The sequence below is a fragment of the Balaenoptera ricei genome, chromosome 7 (genome assembly GCF_028023285.1).
Source record: "Balaenoptera ricei isolate mBalRic1 chromosome 7, mBalRic1.hap2, whole genome shotgun sequence".
NCBI classification, from domain to species: Eukaryota; Metazoa; Chordata; class Mammalia; order Artiodactyla; family Balaenopteridae; genus Balaenoptera; species Balaenoptera ricei.
In genome coordinates this window covers 67,118,065-67,133,456 of record NC_082645.1, presented here as the reverse complement: position 1 = coordinate 67,133,456, position 15,392 = coordinate 67,118,065, and the positions used below count along the sequence as shown (strand labels likewise).

Sequence of the window (15,392 nt, the reverse complement as noted above, 5' to 3'; positions counted from 1 at the left end):
AAGGAATCCCAACAAACCCAGGATGACAACGTTAGAATTTTGAAAATCTTGGAAACTATATACTCGAACATACATATTTCAGTATGAGGACAGAGAAAACAAATGACAGGCAAGGCGTCAAGGGGAGGGGGTGTCCTTAAGTCCAGGCTTCCCGACTCTAGGCCCAGTTCTCCTTCCATAACCCAACGCTGCCTGTGGGCTTGGGAGCTGGAAGCTCGGCGGGTGGTGAGGAGATCGGGGTCCGCCTGGTGGCGTCGGAAGCCCCCTCCTCGCCCAGCCCCCAATCCCCAGCCTCCGTGGGACTCCCAGCCCCGCCCCCTCCAGTGCGGGCGGTGTCGCTGCGCCGCCGCTACCCGGGCGCGCGCGGAGCAGCGCGGACGCGAGTCGGGCCGAGGGTGACGGGAGGTCGCCGGGCCTCCCGCGCCGCCGCCCCTTGCCTGACGCACAGAGGGGCCGGGACGCGATTTGCCGCGAGTGACTGGAGCCGCTGCCGCCGCCACCGCCGCCCGGGCCCGCTCCGCCCTCAGTCCGCCTTCCTCCCGCCTCGCCCTCCGCCTCCGCTCGCGCCTTGCTCGCGTCCCCGCGTTCTCCCCACCGCCCCGGAACGGCGGGCCGCCAGCGCCAGCGCCAGCCAGGTGAGTGTGGCCGCCGCGCGGCCCGGGCGGCCCGGGCGGGAGGAGCGCGCAGGCCCAGCGGCCAGGCAGGGAGCGCGGGCGGGCGGAGGAGGCGGCGGAGGCGGCGGCGGCGGCGGCGGCGGCGGCGGCGGCGGCGGCGGCCCGGCTTTCTTCCCCAGCGCGGGCCGCGCGTCTGAGGGAGGGGCGCCCCCGCCCCGCCGCAGCCCCCGCCGCAGCCCCCGCCGCCGCCGCAGACAAAGCGCCAGAGGTGGGAGCCCCGCGGGCGGCTCCTGCCTCCGCGCCGCCTGCCGGGTGCGGTCGCGGCCCGCAAAGCCCGGGCGGCCCGCGCGTCTCCGCTCCTGAGCGCCCTTGTTCATTTCTGGGTGAAAGGGACCCGAATAGTGCAACAGGTACGGGCGTTAATCCTTATTTTCCGGCGGGTCTTGTCCACCCGGCGTGCGGGGACCAGATGTGGCGCCCGGCTCCCGGGCGAGCCCCCGTGTCCAGCGCCCGCGGCTCGCTCCTTTGTGTGGCCGGTGACCAGCCCTGGCCGGCGGGTTGGGGACGCCCGCCCGAGGCCCCCGGGCTGCACCGAGGCTCCTGGACGCCTCCCTCGGGGCGTGGGGCTTGGCTTCTCCCGGGCCTGCGGGCTGTTAACATCCCTCCAGCCTTTGGAGGAGTCTCAACGGTAAGGGAGAGCGAGTTGGCAGGGTTATCTGGCTGTGTATTTATTTTTGTATGTGAGGTAGACTAATATTGGAAAGGAACCGCAGTCTGGCCGGCTCTTGAGGGTTCCTGTGGCATTTCACCCTGGGATGCACCGTTTGGACCTGGCTGCTGCTGCGACTGCCGCCGTGGTTTTCTCTTCTTGGTGCTTTGACATCTTTCTCTCTTACACAGACATCACCCAAGAAGTTGGAAGCGCTGTTGAGGGAGTAACTCGATACAGCTGTTTGACAGGTCGCCTCTTTCTTCGCATTTTGTCTGTGCCAAGTATACGCACCATGCATGCTAGCATAGGTTGGCAGACCCTCAAATTAAGATCACCACTCAAAATACCCCCATATTGGGAAATAGTAACCCGTAGTTTTTACTGTGGCTTGATGAACCTTATTTGCTTAGATGTGAGAAACTTTTTCTTCCCCCCAAGGAAGAATACAAAATAAAGAACAATTTATCTTTGTTTACATACCTTGGGTCATGCTGTTACCTAGCTGGTTTCATTGGTATGCTATTTTAGTATAACAATACTAAATGGAAGGAAAATATCTGCCTTCTGCTTTGAGCAATAAAGTACTTCTTTGTTCTAGAACCAGGAAGCTTTTATACATAATACTTTGTGTGGACAAAAGTTAGTGACTGTCTTTACCCCATGACCAAATTCAGGAAAAAATTCCCAAAGTACTTAGAAAGCATTACACAACTCTATAGATTGTTTTTGTATTCCAAATTCGAGGAAATCATTTTGTTGTATATTTATTCAAACAATCTAGACTAAATTTAACCTTAAAAATTGGGCCTACTCTGTAAATTCCCCAGCATTAGGGAATGAATTGATTGCACTTAAAAGAGTTTACCAAGCATTTTAACTCCTGTGAATAATAATTGGAAGGAGCTGGTGATGGACCTAGAATCTGACAGCAGAATGCAGAACCTGGAAAGAGGTAGAGGTTGCAAAGTTCCATCTACTTGTGTTTTAGTTGATTGATAGGCATGTCTGAAAACTAAATGTCCACTAATTTAAAAACAAAATACTGTATTTTGCCCTTTTTTTTTAATGTACTGTATAAAGACTCCTTGAACCTCTCTCTACTCCCTAAAAACAAACGATATTAATAAGGACTTTAATTTTGAAGAAATAAAATAATGCCAAATTAATCTGATCTGCAGAAAGTTTCTCTGGCATAATTAGTAGTTTCACTTTACTAAAAATACCATTCATCTGTGTAACATCTAACTTCAAAGAGCTCTCATAGCTGTTACAAGCAGCAGGAACAACCTCCTGAAAAAAGTAGGATACTAACTATTAAAAAGTAGCAGAGGGACTTCCCTGGTGGCGCAGTGGTTAAGAATCCGCCTGCCAATGCAGGGAACACGGGTTCAAGCCCTGGTCTGGGAAGATCCCACATGCCGAGGAGCAACTAAGTCCGTGCGCCAAAACTACTGAGCCTGCGCTCTAGAGCCTGCAAGCCACAACTACTGAGCTTGCATGCCACAACTACTGGAGCACAAGCGCCTGGAGCCAGTGGTCGGCAACAAGAGAAGCTACTGCAGTGAGAAGCCCGCGCACCGCAATGAAGAGCGGCCCCCGCTAGCCGCAACTAGAGAAAGCCCACGCGCAGCAACGAAGACCCAACATGGTCAAAATTAAATAAAGTAGCAGAAACTTAAATTTCTAGAATAGTTTTCTTTTATTAAAATGTAACTCATATACTGTAGAATTCACTTTTTTAACATGTACAATTTAGTAGTTTTAGTGTATTCACAAGGTAGTGCAAACCTCATCACTAATTCAAGGAACGTTTTGAACATCCTGAGGGGAAACCCTCGTACCCATTAGCTGCCACTCCCGTTCCCCTTCATCCGCACTTGGCAGCCACCAGTCTACTTTCTGTCTCTTCGGATTTGCCTATTCTGGACATTTCATATAAATGGAATCACACAATATGTGGCCTTTTGTGTCTTCACTGAGCGTAATGTTTCCAAGTTTCATGCATGTTATGCATGTATCAAGATACTTCCTTCTTATGGCTGAATAATATTCCACTGTATAGATATGCCATATTTTGTTTATCCATTCATCAGTTGATGGACATTTCAGTTGTTTCCACTTTTTTGGCTAGTATGAGTAATAATGCTGTGACCACTCATTTACAAGTTTTTGTGTGGACATGTGTTTTCGATTTTCTTGGGTATATAATTAGCCGTGGAATTGCTGGGTCACAAGGTAACTGTAACTGTTTGAGGAACTGCCAAACTATTTTCCGTAGCTGCTGCATCATTTTACATTCCCACCATCAAAGTATGAGGGTTGCGTTTTCTCCAACACATGTCAAAGTTGTCTTTTCGAAGATAGCCATTCTAGTGGGTGTGAGGTGGTATCTTTTGGTTTTCATTTGCATTTCCCTAATGGCTAATGATGTTGAGCATCTTTATGTTCTTATTGGCCATTTATATATCTTATTTGGAAAAAATGTCTGTTTAATTTATAGTAGTTTCTTTTTTTTTTTTTTTTAATGACCTGGCTATTGTAAATAGTGCTACAGTGAACATTGGGGTGCATGTGTCTTTCTGAATTATGGTTTTCTCTGTGTATATGCCCAGTAGTGGGGTTGCTGGGTCATATGGTCATTCTATTTTTACCTTTTTAAGGAACCTCCGTACTGTTCTCCATAGTGGCTGTATCAATTTCCATTCCCACCAACAGTGCAAGAGGATTCCCTTTTCTCCACACCCTCTCCAGCATTTGTTGTTTGTAGATTTTCTGATGATGCCCATTCTAACTGGTGTGAGATGATACCTCATGGTGGTTTTGATTTGCATTTCTCTAATAATTAGTGATGTTGAGCAGCTCTTCATGTGCCTCTTGGCCATCTGTATGTCTTCTTTGGAGAAATGTCTGTTTAGGTCTTCTGCCCATTTTTGGATTGGGTTGTTTTTTTAATTTTGAGCTGCATAAGCTGTTTATGTATTTTGGAGATTAATCCTTTGTCCATTGATTCATTTGCAAATATTTTCTCCCATTCTGAGGGTTGTCTTTTCATCATGTTTGTAGTTTCCTTTGCTGTGCAAAAGCTTTGAAGTTTCATTAGGTCCCATTTGTTTACTTTTGTTTTTATTTCCATTACTCTTAAGAGGTGGATCAAAAAAGATCTTGCTTTGATTTATGTCAAAGAGTGTTCTTCCTATGTTTTCCTCTAAGAGTTTTATAGTGTCTGGTCTTACATTTAGGTCTCTAATCCATTTTGAGTTTATTTTTGTGTATGGTGTTAGGAAGTGTTCTAATTTCATTCTTTTACATGTAGCTGTCCAGTTTTCCCAGCACCACTTATTGAAGAGACTGTCTTTTCTCCATTGTATATTCTTGCCTCCTTTGTCATAGATTAGTTGACCATAGGTGCGTGTGTTTATCTCTGGGCTTTCTATCCTGTTCCATTGATGTATATTTCTGTTTTTGTGCCAGTACCATATTGTCTTGATTACTGTAGCTTTGTAGTATAATCTGAAGTCAGGGAGTCTGATTCCTCCAGATCCATTTTTTTCCCTCAAGACTGCTTTGGCTATTCAGGGTCTTTTGTGCCTCCATACAAGTTTTAAGATTTTTCATTCTAGTTCTGTAAAAAATGCCATTGGTAATTTGGTAGGGATTGCATTGAATCTGTAGATTGCTTTGGGTAGTAGAGTCATTTTCACAGTATTGATTCTTCCAATCCAAGAACATGGTATATCTCTCTATCTGTTTGTACCATCTTTAATTTCTTTCATCAGTGTCTTATAGTTTTCTGCATACAGGTCTTCTGTCTCCCTAGGTAGATTTATTCCTAGGTTATTTTATTCTTTTTGTTGCAGTGATAAATGGGAGTGTTTCCTTAATTTCTCTTTCAGATTTTTCATCATTAGTGTATAAGTATGCAAGAGATTTCTGTACATTAATTTTGTATCCTGCAACTTTACCAAATTCATTGATTAGCTCTAGAAGTTTTCTGGTGACATCCTTAGGATTCTCTGTGTATAGTATCACATCATCTGCAAACACTGACAGTTTTACTTCTTTTTTTCCAATTTGTATTCCTTTATTTCTTTTTCTTCTCTGATTGCCCTGGTTAGGACTTCCAAAAGTATGTTGAATATTAGTGGTGAGAGTGGACATCCTTGTATTGTTCCTGATCTTAGAGGAAATGTTTTCAGTTTTTCACCATTGAGAAAGATGTTTGCCGTGGGTGTATCGTATATGGCCTTTATTATGTTGAGGTAGGTTCCCTCTCTGCCCATTTTCTGGAGAGTTTTTATCATAAATGGTGTTGAATTTCGTCAAAAGCTTTTTCTGCATCTATTGAGATGATCAGATGGTTTTTATTCTTCAGTTTGTTAATATGGTGTATCACATTGATTGATCTGTGTATACTGAAGAATCCTTGCATCCCTGGGATAAATCCCACTTGATCATGGTATATGATCCTTTTAATGTGTTGCTGGATTCTGTTTGCTGGTGTTTTGTTGAGGATTTTTGCATCTGTATTCATCAGTGATATTGGACTGTAATTTTCTTTTTTTGTAGTATCTTGTCTGGTTTTGGTATCAGGGTGATGGTGGCCTCATAGAATGAGTTTGGGAGTGTTCCTTCCTCTGCAATGTTTTGGAAGAGTTTGAGAAGGATGGGTGTTAGCTCTTCTCTAAATGTTTGATAGAATTCACCTGTGAAGCCATCTGGTCCTGGACTTTTGTTTGTTGGAAGATTTTTCATCACAGTTTCAATTTCATTACTTGTGATTGGTCTGTTCATATTTTTTATTTCTTCCTGGTTCTGTCTTGGAAGGTTATACCTTTGTAAGAATTTGTCCATTTCTTCCAGGTTGTCCATTTTATTGGCATAGAGTTGCTTGTAGTAGTCTCTTAGGATGCTTTATATTTCTGTGGTGTCTGTTGTAACTTCTCCTTTTTCATTTCTGATTTTATTGATTTGAGTCCTCTCCCTCTTTTTCTTGATGAGTCTGGCTAATGGTTTATCAATTTTGTTTATCTTCTCAAAGAACCAGCTTTTAGTTTTATTGATCTTTGCTATTGTTTTCTTTGTTTCTATTTCATTTATTTCTGCTCTGATCTTTATGATTTCTTTCCTTCTGCTAACTTTGGGTTTTGTTTGTTCTTCTTTCTCTAATTCCTTTAGGTGTAAGGTTAGATTGTTTATTTGAGATATTTGTTGTTTCTTAAGGTAGGATTGTATTGCTATAAACTTCCCTCTTAGAACTGCTTTTGCTGCATCCCATAGGTTTTGGGTCGTTGTGTTTTCATTGTCATTTGCTTCTAAGTAGTTTTTGCTTTCCTCTTTGATTTTTTCAGTGATCTCTTGGTTATTTAGTAACGTATTGTTTAGCCTCCATGTGTTTGTGTATTTTACGGTTTTTTTCCTGTAATTGATTTCTAATCTCATAGTGTTGTGGTCACAAAAGATGCTTGATATGATTTCAGTTTTCTTAAATTTACTGAGGCTTGATTTGTGACCCAAGATGTGATCTATCCTGGAGAATGTTCCATGTGCACTTGAGAAGAAAGTGTAATCTGCTGTTTTTGGATGGAATGTCCTATAAATATCAATTAAATCTATATGGTCTATTGTGTCATTTAAAGCTTGTGTTTCCTTATTAAGTTTCTGTTTGGATGATCTGTCCATTGGTGTAAGTGAGGTGTTATAGGCCCCCACTATTATTGTGTTACTGTTGATTTCCTCTTTTTTAGCTATTAGCAGTTGCCTTATGTATTGAGGTGCTCCTGTGTTGGGTGCATATATATTTATAATTGTTATATCTTCTTCTTGGATTGCTCCCTTGATCATTATGTAGTGTCCTTCCTTGTCTCCTGTAACATTCTTTTTTTTAAAGTCTATTTTATCTGATATGAGTATTGCTACTCCAGCTTTCTTTTGATTTCCATTTGCATGGAATATCTTTTTCCCTCCCCTCACTTTCAGTTTGTATGTGTCCCTAGGTCTGAAGTGGGTCTCTTGTAGACAGCATATATATGGGTATTGTTTTTATATGGGTCTCCATTCAGCGAGCCTGTGTCTTTTGGTTGGAGCATTTAATCCATTCACGTTTAAGGTAATTATCGATATGTATGTTCCTATTACCATTTTCTTAATTGTTTTGGGTTTGTGTTTGTAGGTCCTTTTCTTCTCTTGTGTTTCCCTCTTAGAGAAGTTCCTTTAGCATTTGTTGTAGAGCTGGTTTGGTGGTGCTGAATTCTCTTAGCTTTTGCTTGTCTGTAAAGCTTTTGATTTCTCCATCGAATCTGAATGAGATCCTTGGCAGGTAGAGTAATCTTGGTTGTAGGTTCTTCCCTTTCATCACTTTAAGTATATCATGCCACTCCCTTCTGGCTTGTAGAGTTTGTGCTGAGAAATCAGCTGTTAACCCTATGGGAGTTCCCTTGTATGTTATTTGCTGTTTTTCCCTTGCTGCTTTCAGTAATTTTTTTTTTGTCTTTAATTTTTGCCAATTTGATTACTATGTGTCTCGGCATGTTTCTCCTTGGGTTTATCCTATATGGGACTCTCTGTGCTTCCTGGACTTGGGTGGCTATTTCCTTTCCCATGTTAGGGAATTTTTCTACTATAATCTCTTCAAATATTTTCTTGGGTCCTTTCTCTCTCTATTCTCCTTCTGGCACCCCATAATGCGAATGTTGCATTTAATGGTGTCCCAGAGGTCTCTTAGGCTGTCTTCATTTGTTTTCATTCTTTTTTCTTTATTCTGTTCCACAGCAGTGAATTCCACCATTCTGTCTTCCAGGTCAGTTATCCGTTCTTCTGCCTCAGTTATTCTGCTATTGATTCCTTCTAGTGTATTTTTCATTTCCGTTATTGTATGGTGCATCTCTGTTTGTTCTTTAGTTCTTCTAGGTCTTTGTTAAACATTTCTTGCATCTTCTGGATCTTTGCCTCCATTCTTTTTTCCAAGGTCCTGGATCATCTCACTATCATTATTCTGAATTCTTTTTCTGGAAGGTTGCCTATCTCCTCTTCCTTTAGTTGTTTTTCTGGGGTTTTATCTTGTTCCTTCATCTGGTACATAGCCCTCTGCCTTTTCATCTTGTCTATCTTTCTGTGAATGTGGTTTTTGTTCCACAGGCTGCAGGATTTAGGCTGCAGGATTGTAGTTCTTCTTGCTTCTGCTGTCTGCCCTCTGGTAGATGAGGCTATCTAAGAGGCTTGTGCAAGTTTCCTGGTGGATGAGGCTATCTAAGAGGCTTGTGCAAGTTTCCTGATGGGAGGGACTGGTGGTTGTAGAGCTGGGTGTTGCTCTGGCGGGCAGAGCTCAGTAAAACTTTAATCCGCTTGTCTGCTGATGGGTGGGGTTGGGTTCCCTCCAGTTGGTTGTTTGGTCTGAGGCGACCCAACACTGGAGCCTCCCTGGGCTCTTTGGTAGGGCTAATGGTGGACTCTGGGAGGGCTCACGCCAAGGAGTACTTCCCAGAACTTCTGCTGCCAGTGTCCTTGTTCTCACGGTGAGCCACACCCCCGCCTCTGCAGGAGACCCTCCAACACTAGCAGGTAGGTGTGGTTCAGTCTCCTGTGGGGCAATTGTTCCTTCCCCTGGGTCCCGATGCACACACTAGTTTGTGTGTGCCCTCCAAGAGTGGAGTCTGTTTCCCCCAGTCCTGCAATCAAATCCCACTAGCCTTCAATGTCTGATTCTCTAGGAATTCCTCCCCCGTTGCCAGACCCCCAGGTTGGGAAGCCTGACGGGCTCAGAACCTTCACTCCAGTGGGTGGACTTCTGTGGTATAAGTGTTCTCCAGTTTGTGAGTCACCCACCCAGCAGTTATGGGATTTGATTTTATTGTGATTTTGTCCCTCCTACCATCTCATTTGGCTTCTCTTTTGTCTTTGGATGTGGGGTATCTTTTTTGGTAAGTTCCAGTGTGTTCCTGTTGATGATTGTTCAGCAGTTAGTTGTGATTCCGGTGCTCTCCCAAGAGGGAGTGAGAGCACGTCCTTCTACTCTGCCATCTTGAACCAAATTCGTAGTTTGTAAGTTTATGTTTTCACACGTATTTTCTCATTTAGTCTTTGAAATAACACTGTAAAATGTTTATCCCTATTTTAATGCTAGGAAACTAAGGTTCAAAGAGGTTAAATAATTTGCTCATTTTTTAACCTTATGGAGTTAATAAGAGTCAGGGTCTGAATGTAAACTCAGGTCTTCTGACTCTGCTTCCTGCATTCTTGCCACTTTATGAGGCATACAGAAGTTAAACTGTGTTTGCAGATTTGCTTGGCTAATCATTGACAGAGTAGGGGGAAAATAAATGAGACCAAACAACAACAAAAAGCAGGTGTTGTGGCCACACTGCCTCATGTTCTCCAGGTTTTGTTATACTTTTTCGAATAAATTCTTTGATTTCTCCTGTCCTAATAAGGTAGATATGATTTCCGTATTTTCTTTGGGGAAACAAACCTAGTAACAGCTTCTTACTGGCATAGCTAATTCTAGAACCCACTGTTCACTGAGTCATCGCACTGTCTATTCCCTTGGAGCTTCCATGTTCTCTATTTTCCCACTAATTTATACCCTTTAACCTTAGAGTAATTGAATAATTTCACAGTTTTCATAAACATTAAGGTATTTCTGGGTTACGCAAATTAACTTTTATTTTTGAACAGGGCAGTTTGCCAGATTCACTTTGAAGTGCAGGATTACTAAGGTATATATTTCAGTTTTTATGTGCTACTTACTCTGTATCAGACATAGCAGGTTTGTGAAATTCTCAGTTCCCTAGAGGGTAGGTAGAGGCCACATGTTATTTATTCATCTTTGCATATCCATTGTCTACCATTGTGCTCAGACATGTCAAAAGAGGTACTCTAACCTTTGTTGAATGAATGAATACAAATGCATTTTTTAATAGCCCCCCCAAAAAAAATTCAATAAATATTATCCGGTACGCTTTCTTAGAATAAAGGCAGTACAAATTCTAGATAAAGAAAATATTTCTTATCCCTGGCATATGACCTAAAAAATAATAAATGATAAAAATTAGAACTTGACTTAAAACAACACTGTCTTATGGAAGGAAGTACATGTTCCATCCTGGGATTAAAAAAATAGGCTCTAAGTACCTGGTGGCTGGCACAAGTGCTTGCTTAGCTCAGTGCCCACATGTAGGATTGTACCCTAAGTGTTTGTTAGATAAATGAATGCCCAATGAGTGAATAAAAGAATTAGTTTTCACTATAACAAGTAGAGGAGATACATCAAATGGCTATTAGACCCTACTTTTCATTTGTGTATTTTAATTGTCAAATATGATATATGTTAATCATAAAAATTCAAATAATACAGGAGTATATAGAGTAAAAGTAAAAAATCTCACTTCACTATTTGTCCCCTTCCCTTCCTTCACCCCAAAGACCAATTCTGTCCCAGGTAACTTTGTTAACAGTTTGGGGTTTATATTTCCAAACCTGTATCTTTGCATTTATGTGTATATATGTACAAATACACACTGAATACACCTGTATGCCATACTTAGTACATACATGTGTATTCAGTGGTTTTTCTTATATAAAAGAGATCATACTACACATAATTCTTTGTTTTTCACTTAAATTAAGACATTTGCCTCTATAATCACAAAGGATAAACATAATATTTATGTCTCACTTTTAGTTTACTATTCTTGAGTGGTTTGGTGTCAAGATTAAGCTAGCCTCTAAGAATGAATTGGGAAACTCTCCTTTTTTCCTCTGTGCTCTGGAATAGTTGAAACTGCCCTGTAAACATTTATTGGCAATCACCTGACAACCTTGCAGGGAAGGAAGAGATCTGGGACAACCTTTCTGATTTTTCCTGTTTTTATTGTTTTGTCAAGGTTTGGCCCTTATTTTCTGTTACATTTTTGGTAAACAAGTCCTTCCCCCACACACGTCCCTTCCCCCAGCTCTGATGAGTAAATTGACAAACGCAAATGATTAAATGAATCGATGGATGCAGGAGTATATACGCTTTTCTCTTAGAGAGATCCGAGGTAGAGTCCTGCTCTTACTAATTGTATAACCTAAGCAAGTTACTTACCTTTTTCAAACTTCTGTTTCCTTATCTGTAAAATGGTAATAATTTCTACATCACAGAAAACTTGAAAGTATTAAAGGAGATGTGAGCTAATATATGAAAAACCTCTGTTGTTGCATCTAATAAGAATGAAAAAATTTATAACACTAATCTGTAATATGCTATACAAATGTAAATTTGTCACTGAGGTTACTGTAAATTGTTTTAGCCTAACAAGAACAAATTTAAGGAGAAAGGATGGTGACGCCAGGGACACTTTCCACTAATAAATTGGAAGGATCTATAAAAATTTCCAGGCCATTTAGAATTTAATTTTGGTAGACAGTTATTTTTAAATACTTGTATGCTTTTGAGGCAGGATAGTAGGGGAAAGTGGTAAACAGACCTGGATTAATTTTGCATTATCACTTATTAGCCTTGTGACTTTGGATAAATTAATTTCTCTCAGTAAAATGGGATAAATACACCTACTTTGTAGGTAGTCATGAGGAAAGAGGTTAATATAGTGCTTGGCATCTAATAGGTGTACAAATTGTTAGGTTTTTTTTTCTTTTCATGTAATGAGTGCCCAACAGTGATGAACATGAGGTATTGGGTTCTGTTATTTTAAGGCTGTGTGATGTAGTGGCAAGAGTCCTTAAGTTACAGTTTTAGCATAAGTATTACACTGACTAGGCATTGACCTTGGACCAGTCACCTGCTAAGCTCCTTCTGTTTCCTTACCTATAAGAAAAGAGCAAGAGAACTGACAATTATTGAGGATCTATTTTACATGCAATTTACTAGGCAGTTTACAAATCTTACCTCATTTTATCCTCTCAATAATCTTATCAGATAGAGATGATTGTCATTTCTCAGTTTTATGGGTGAAGAAACAAAGGCACAGGAATTAGCTTTGAGGTCCATTTGGTGGACCCCGCAGTCCTGTCCATGTTCTTTCACTCATTACAGCTATCCCCTCCCGGGACGGTAGGGTGTTCTCCTGCATGCGGGGAATACCAAATGACGAGCATTCTGCAAACTGAAATACTAAGTGTATTAAAAAAGCTAAACCAATGTAGGATGAGACTGTTTATTTATTAATGATTTCCATTAATAAAATACAGAGATTGTTAATGTGTCCTAATGCCTCTGCTTAAGAGTGGTAATTTAAGTTTTTTAATACTTGTGTTGCTCATAATCGCTTTACCTAAATAATTTATTAGGCTTCATTCATTTCCAGTTTGACCAGGTAAAGAAGAGAGGGTAGGGAGTGGTTGTAAAGGGAAAGATAAGCTTTACACCAGTGTTTGATAGTGGTGTGTGTATGTATTTATGAATGGACGTATGTATGGAAGAGCTGGGAAGTACAGTTCTCTGGCAGTTTGGCCTTTACAGAAACTACAGTTTCTTGGAAAGAAGTAGAGAATATCTGCATTATAATTCATTGTCTGCTACAGGACTTGCAGAGTCATTTAAAAAATGAAACTGCCTTTGTCAGCTGGTTTGTAAAGAGCTATTGCTTATATTCTTGAAAGATACTAATATTGTCTTTCATTTTATAGGGGTTGCCATTTTATTTGATCAGACTTAGTGATACTGATTTGGCATTTCTGCAAGCATTGTGCCAGGGATATGCAAAACAAAAAATGCTGTTGAGACATCATAAATTAAATTGCGATTCAGTAATAGTACAGAAGGTTTAGAGATTATACCTTGAGGCTTCAGTATCATTTTTATCCTATTTAGTAGGAGTGGGAATTCCTATGTTTAGATTAGAGAATTTTTTCAGAATAGGCTTGAATTGCTCTCAGTAAATTCTCACTGATACTGAATGCTTGCTGTTTTGCAGGATACAGAACACTGTGAGCTTTATAAGAGTTACACAACATGGTTCTAGTCTTCAAAGAGTTTATATTTAGTTAGGGAGGCAGTGAAGGAGGAGACCAAGTGAAGGGACACAGAGAGTTCTTAAAGCTTGTGTCCGCTCCTTGTAAAATTAGTTTTGCTGCATTGGGCTTTGGTGAGACACTGTAGGTTCTCCTGATGGATACTATCAGAAACATCCCAACTCTTCGAAAACTGGTAGTTGTGTATCTTGTATGTCTTGCTCTTTCTATAGTGTTCTCTTTGCTTTGTAAAAATTACTGTTTGGCCTAAGTACCAAGAATAGTTCCTCTTCCGAGTACTTTTCTGTTTATCTCCTGGGCTGTGGACTGGGTTTTTCTTTTTGTGATGGCTGTTAGAAAGCCAGAGCCAGATTTGTGGCCTACCCCAGAGTAGGCATATAGGTTTTATGCTGTACATTTTTTCAGCTTTTTTTGTGGCATCATTTTTGGTGTTTTCTTTATTCTTCTGCTAATATTTTAAATCTATTAACTTTTTGTAGTTCATGTATTCTTGTCTCATTAATCCTTTTCAGAACGAAATAGGGGTATATGTAAATGAATGTATATGAAATTCATGAAGGAACATGTCAAGGCAAACAGCTCAATATAGTAGAGAGTAGTATGGCGAATAGGTTTTATTTCATGGGCCAGCTTTGGTTGATAATGATGGCTGCATGGAGGACCGCATTAAGAAGTAGTTGGAGGCAGTGTGTAGGTTTAGTGGGAAAGGCTCCTGTGATCATTGAGCAGTGTTGTTGCCATGGATGTAGGAGTAGTGATGGCATGAGTGTCTGTATTTGCCATCCGTGTTACAGACAGACTCTACAGGATGCTGAATAGCTCAATAGGTGGGTGGCTTTTAATTTAAGAGCTAGGTTTTGCTGGAAGGGATAAGGAATTGGGAAACAAGCTGATTTGTTGGGGTTGGGAGTCAGATTGGTTTGGCTAGAATAAAATGTTCGCACCGCATAAGGAGAAATGAGGTTGGTGGGAAAAGTGAGGAAGGGGGTGTGGGTAACTGGTAGGTGGAGGAGATTAGATTTTTTAATCTCCTAAAATTCTAATTATTCCCCTATGTTATTTCCAGGGCTTTGCCTGAGTTCAGGTCCTTGTCATACTTTTAATTTTAAAAGTTAATTGAGTAGGTAATATACTCATATGTTTTAAAATTTAAAAAGTGCAAGAGGACACAAATCAAAAGTTTTATTTCTATTCCTCAGCTACAGAGTTCTCTCTACGAAGTCAACCAGTGTTACCAGATTCTTACGTATCCTTCCAGAAATATTTTTTGTATACGTATGTGCTTTCCCAACCATTTTACACAAATGATATTTCTGTACCTATGCACATACTGCTTCTTCCATACTATATACACTTTATTCTTTTTTTTTAAAAATTAATTAATTTATTTATTTTTGGCTGCGTTGGGTCTTTGTTGCTTCGTGCAGGCTTTCTCTAGTTGCAGCGAGCAGGGGCTACTCTTCGTTGCGATGTGTGGGCTTCTCATTGCGGTGGCTTCTCTTGTTGCAGAGCATGGGCACTAGGTGTGCGGGCTTCAGTAGTTGTGGCTCGTGGGCTGTAGAGTGTAGGCTTAGTAGCTGTGGCGCCCAGGCTTAGTTGCTCTGCGGCATATGGGATCTTCCCGGACCAGGGCTCGAACCTGTGTCCCCTGCATTGGCGGGTAGATTTTTAACCACTGTGCCACCAGGGAAGTCCTTTATTCTGTACCTTACGTCTTTCACTTTACCTTACATCTTTCACTTCTTGGAGATTGTTTTCATATCAGTGCACAAAGAGCTTTCTTCCTTCTTTTTTTTTTTTTTTAAATAAACTTTTTGCTTTGGAATAATTTTTTTTTAAAATAAATTTATTTATTTATTAATTTATTTATTTTTGGCTGTGTTGGGTCTTTGTTGCTGCAGGCGGGCTTTCTCCAGTTGCGGCGAGTGGGGGCTACTCTTTCTTGCAGTGTGTGGGCTTCTCATTGCGGTGGCTTCTCTTGTTGCAGAGCACGGGCTCTAGGTGCACGGGCCTCAGTAGTTGTGGCATGCGGGCTCAGTAGTTGTGGCTCGCAGGCTCTAGAGCACAGGCTCAGTAGCTGTGGCGCACAGGCCTAGTTG

The 15,392-nt window shown here is 41.3% G+C and overlaps 1 protein-coding gene across 5 annotated transcripts in view; it reads left to right on the top strand.

The window, feature by feature from the left end:
- The first annotated feature begins 365 nt into the window (after positions 1 to 365).
- The window catches only part of SESTD1 (SEC14 and spectrin domain containing 1), a 137,460-nt gene continuing 122,433 nt past the window's right edge, over positions 366 to 15,392 (top strand). Inside the window, exons 1-2 of one of the 5 annotated variants that reach the window (XM_059928234.1) lie at positions 366 to 635; positions 1,515 to 1,574. The gene's annotated coding sequence lies outside the window, so the exon portion shown is untranslated. Of the gene's footprint in view, positions 636 to 891; positions 1,025 to 1,215; positions 1,303 to 1,514; positions 1,575 to 8,690; positions 8,884 to 15,392 lie in introns of those variants that run through there. The other 4 variants (XM_059928231.1, XM_059928233.1, XM_059928237.1 and 1 more) reach the window with 4 other exon arrangements.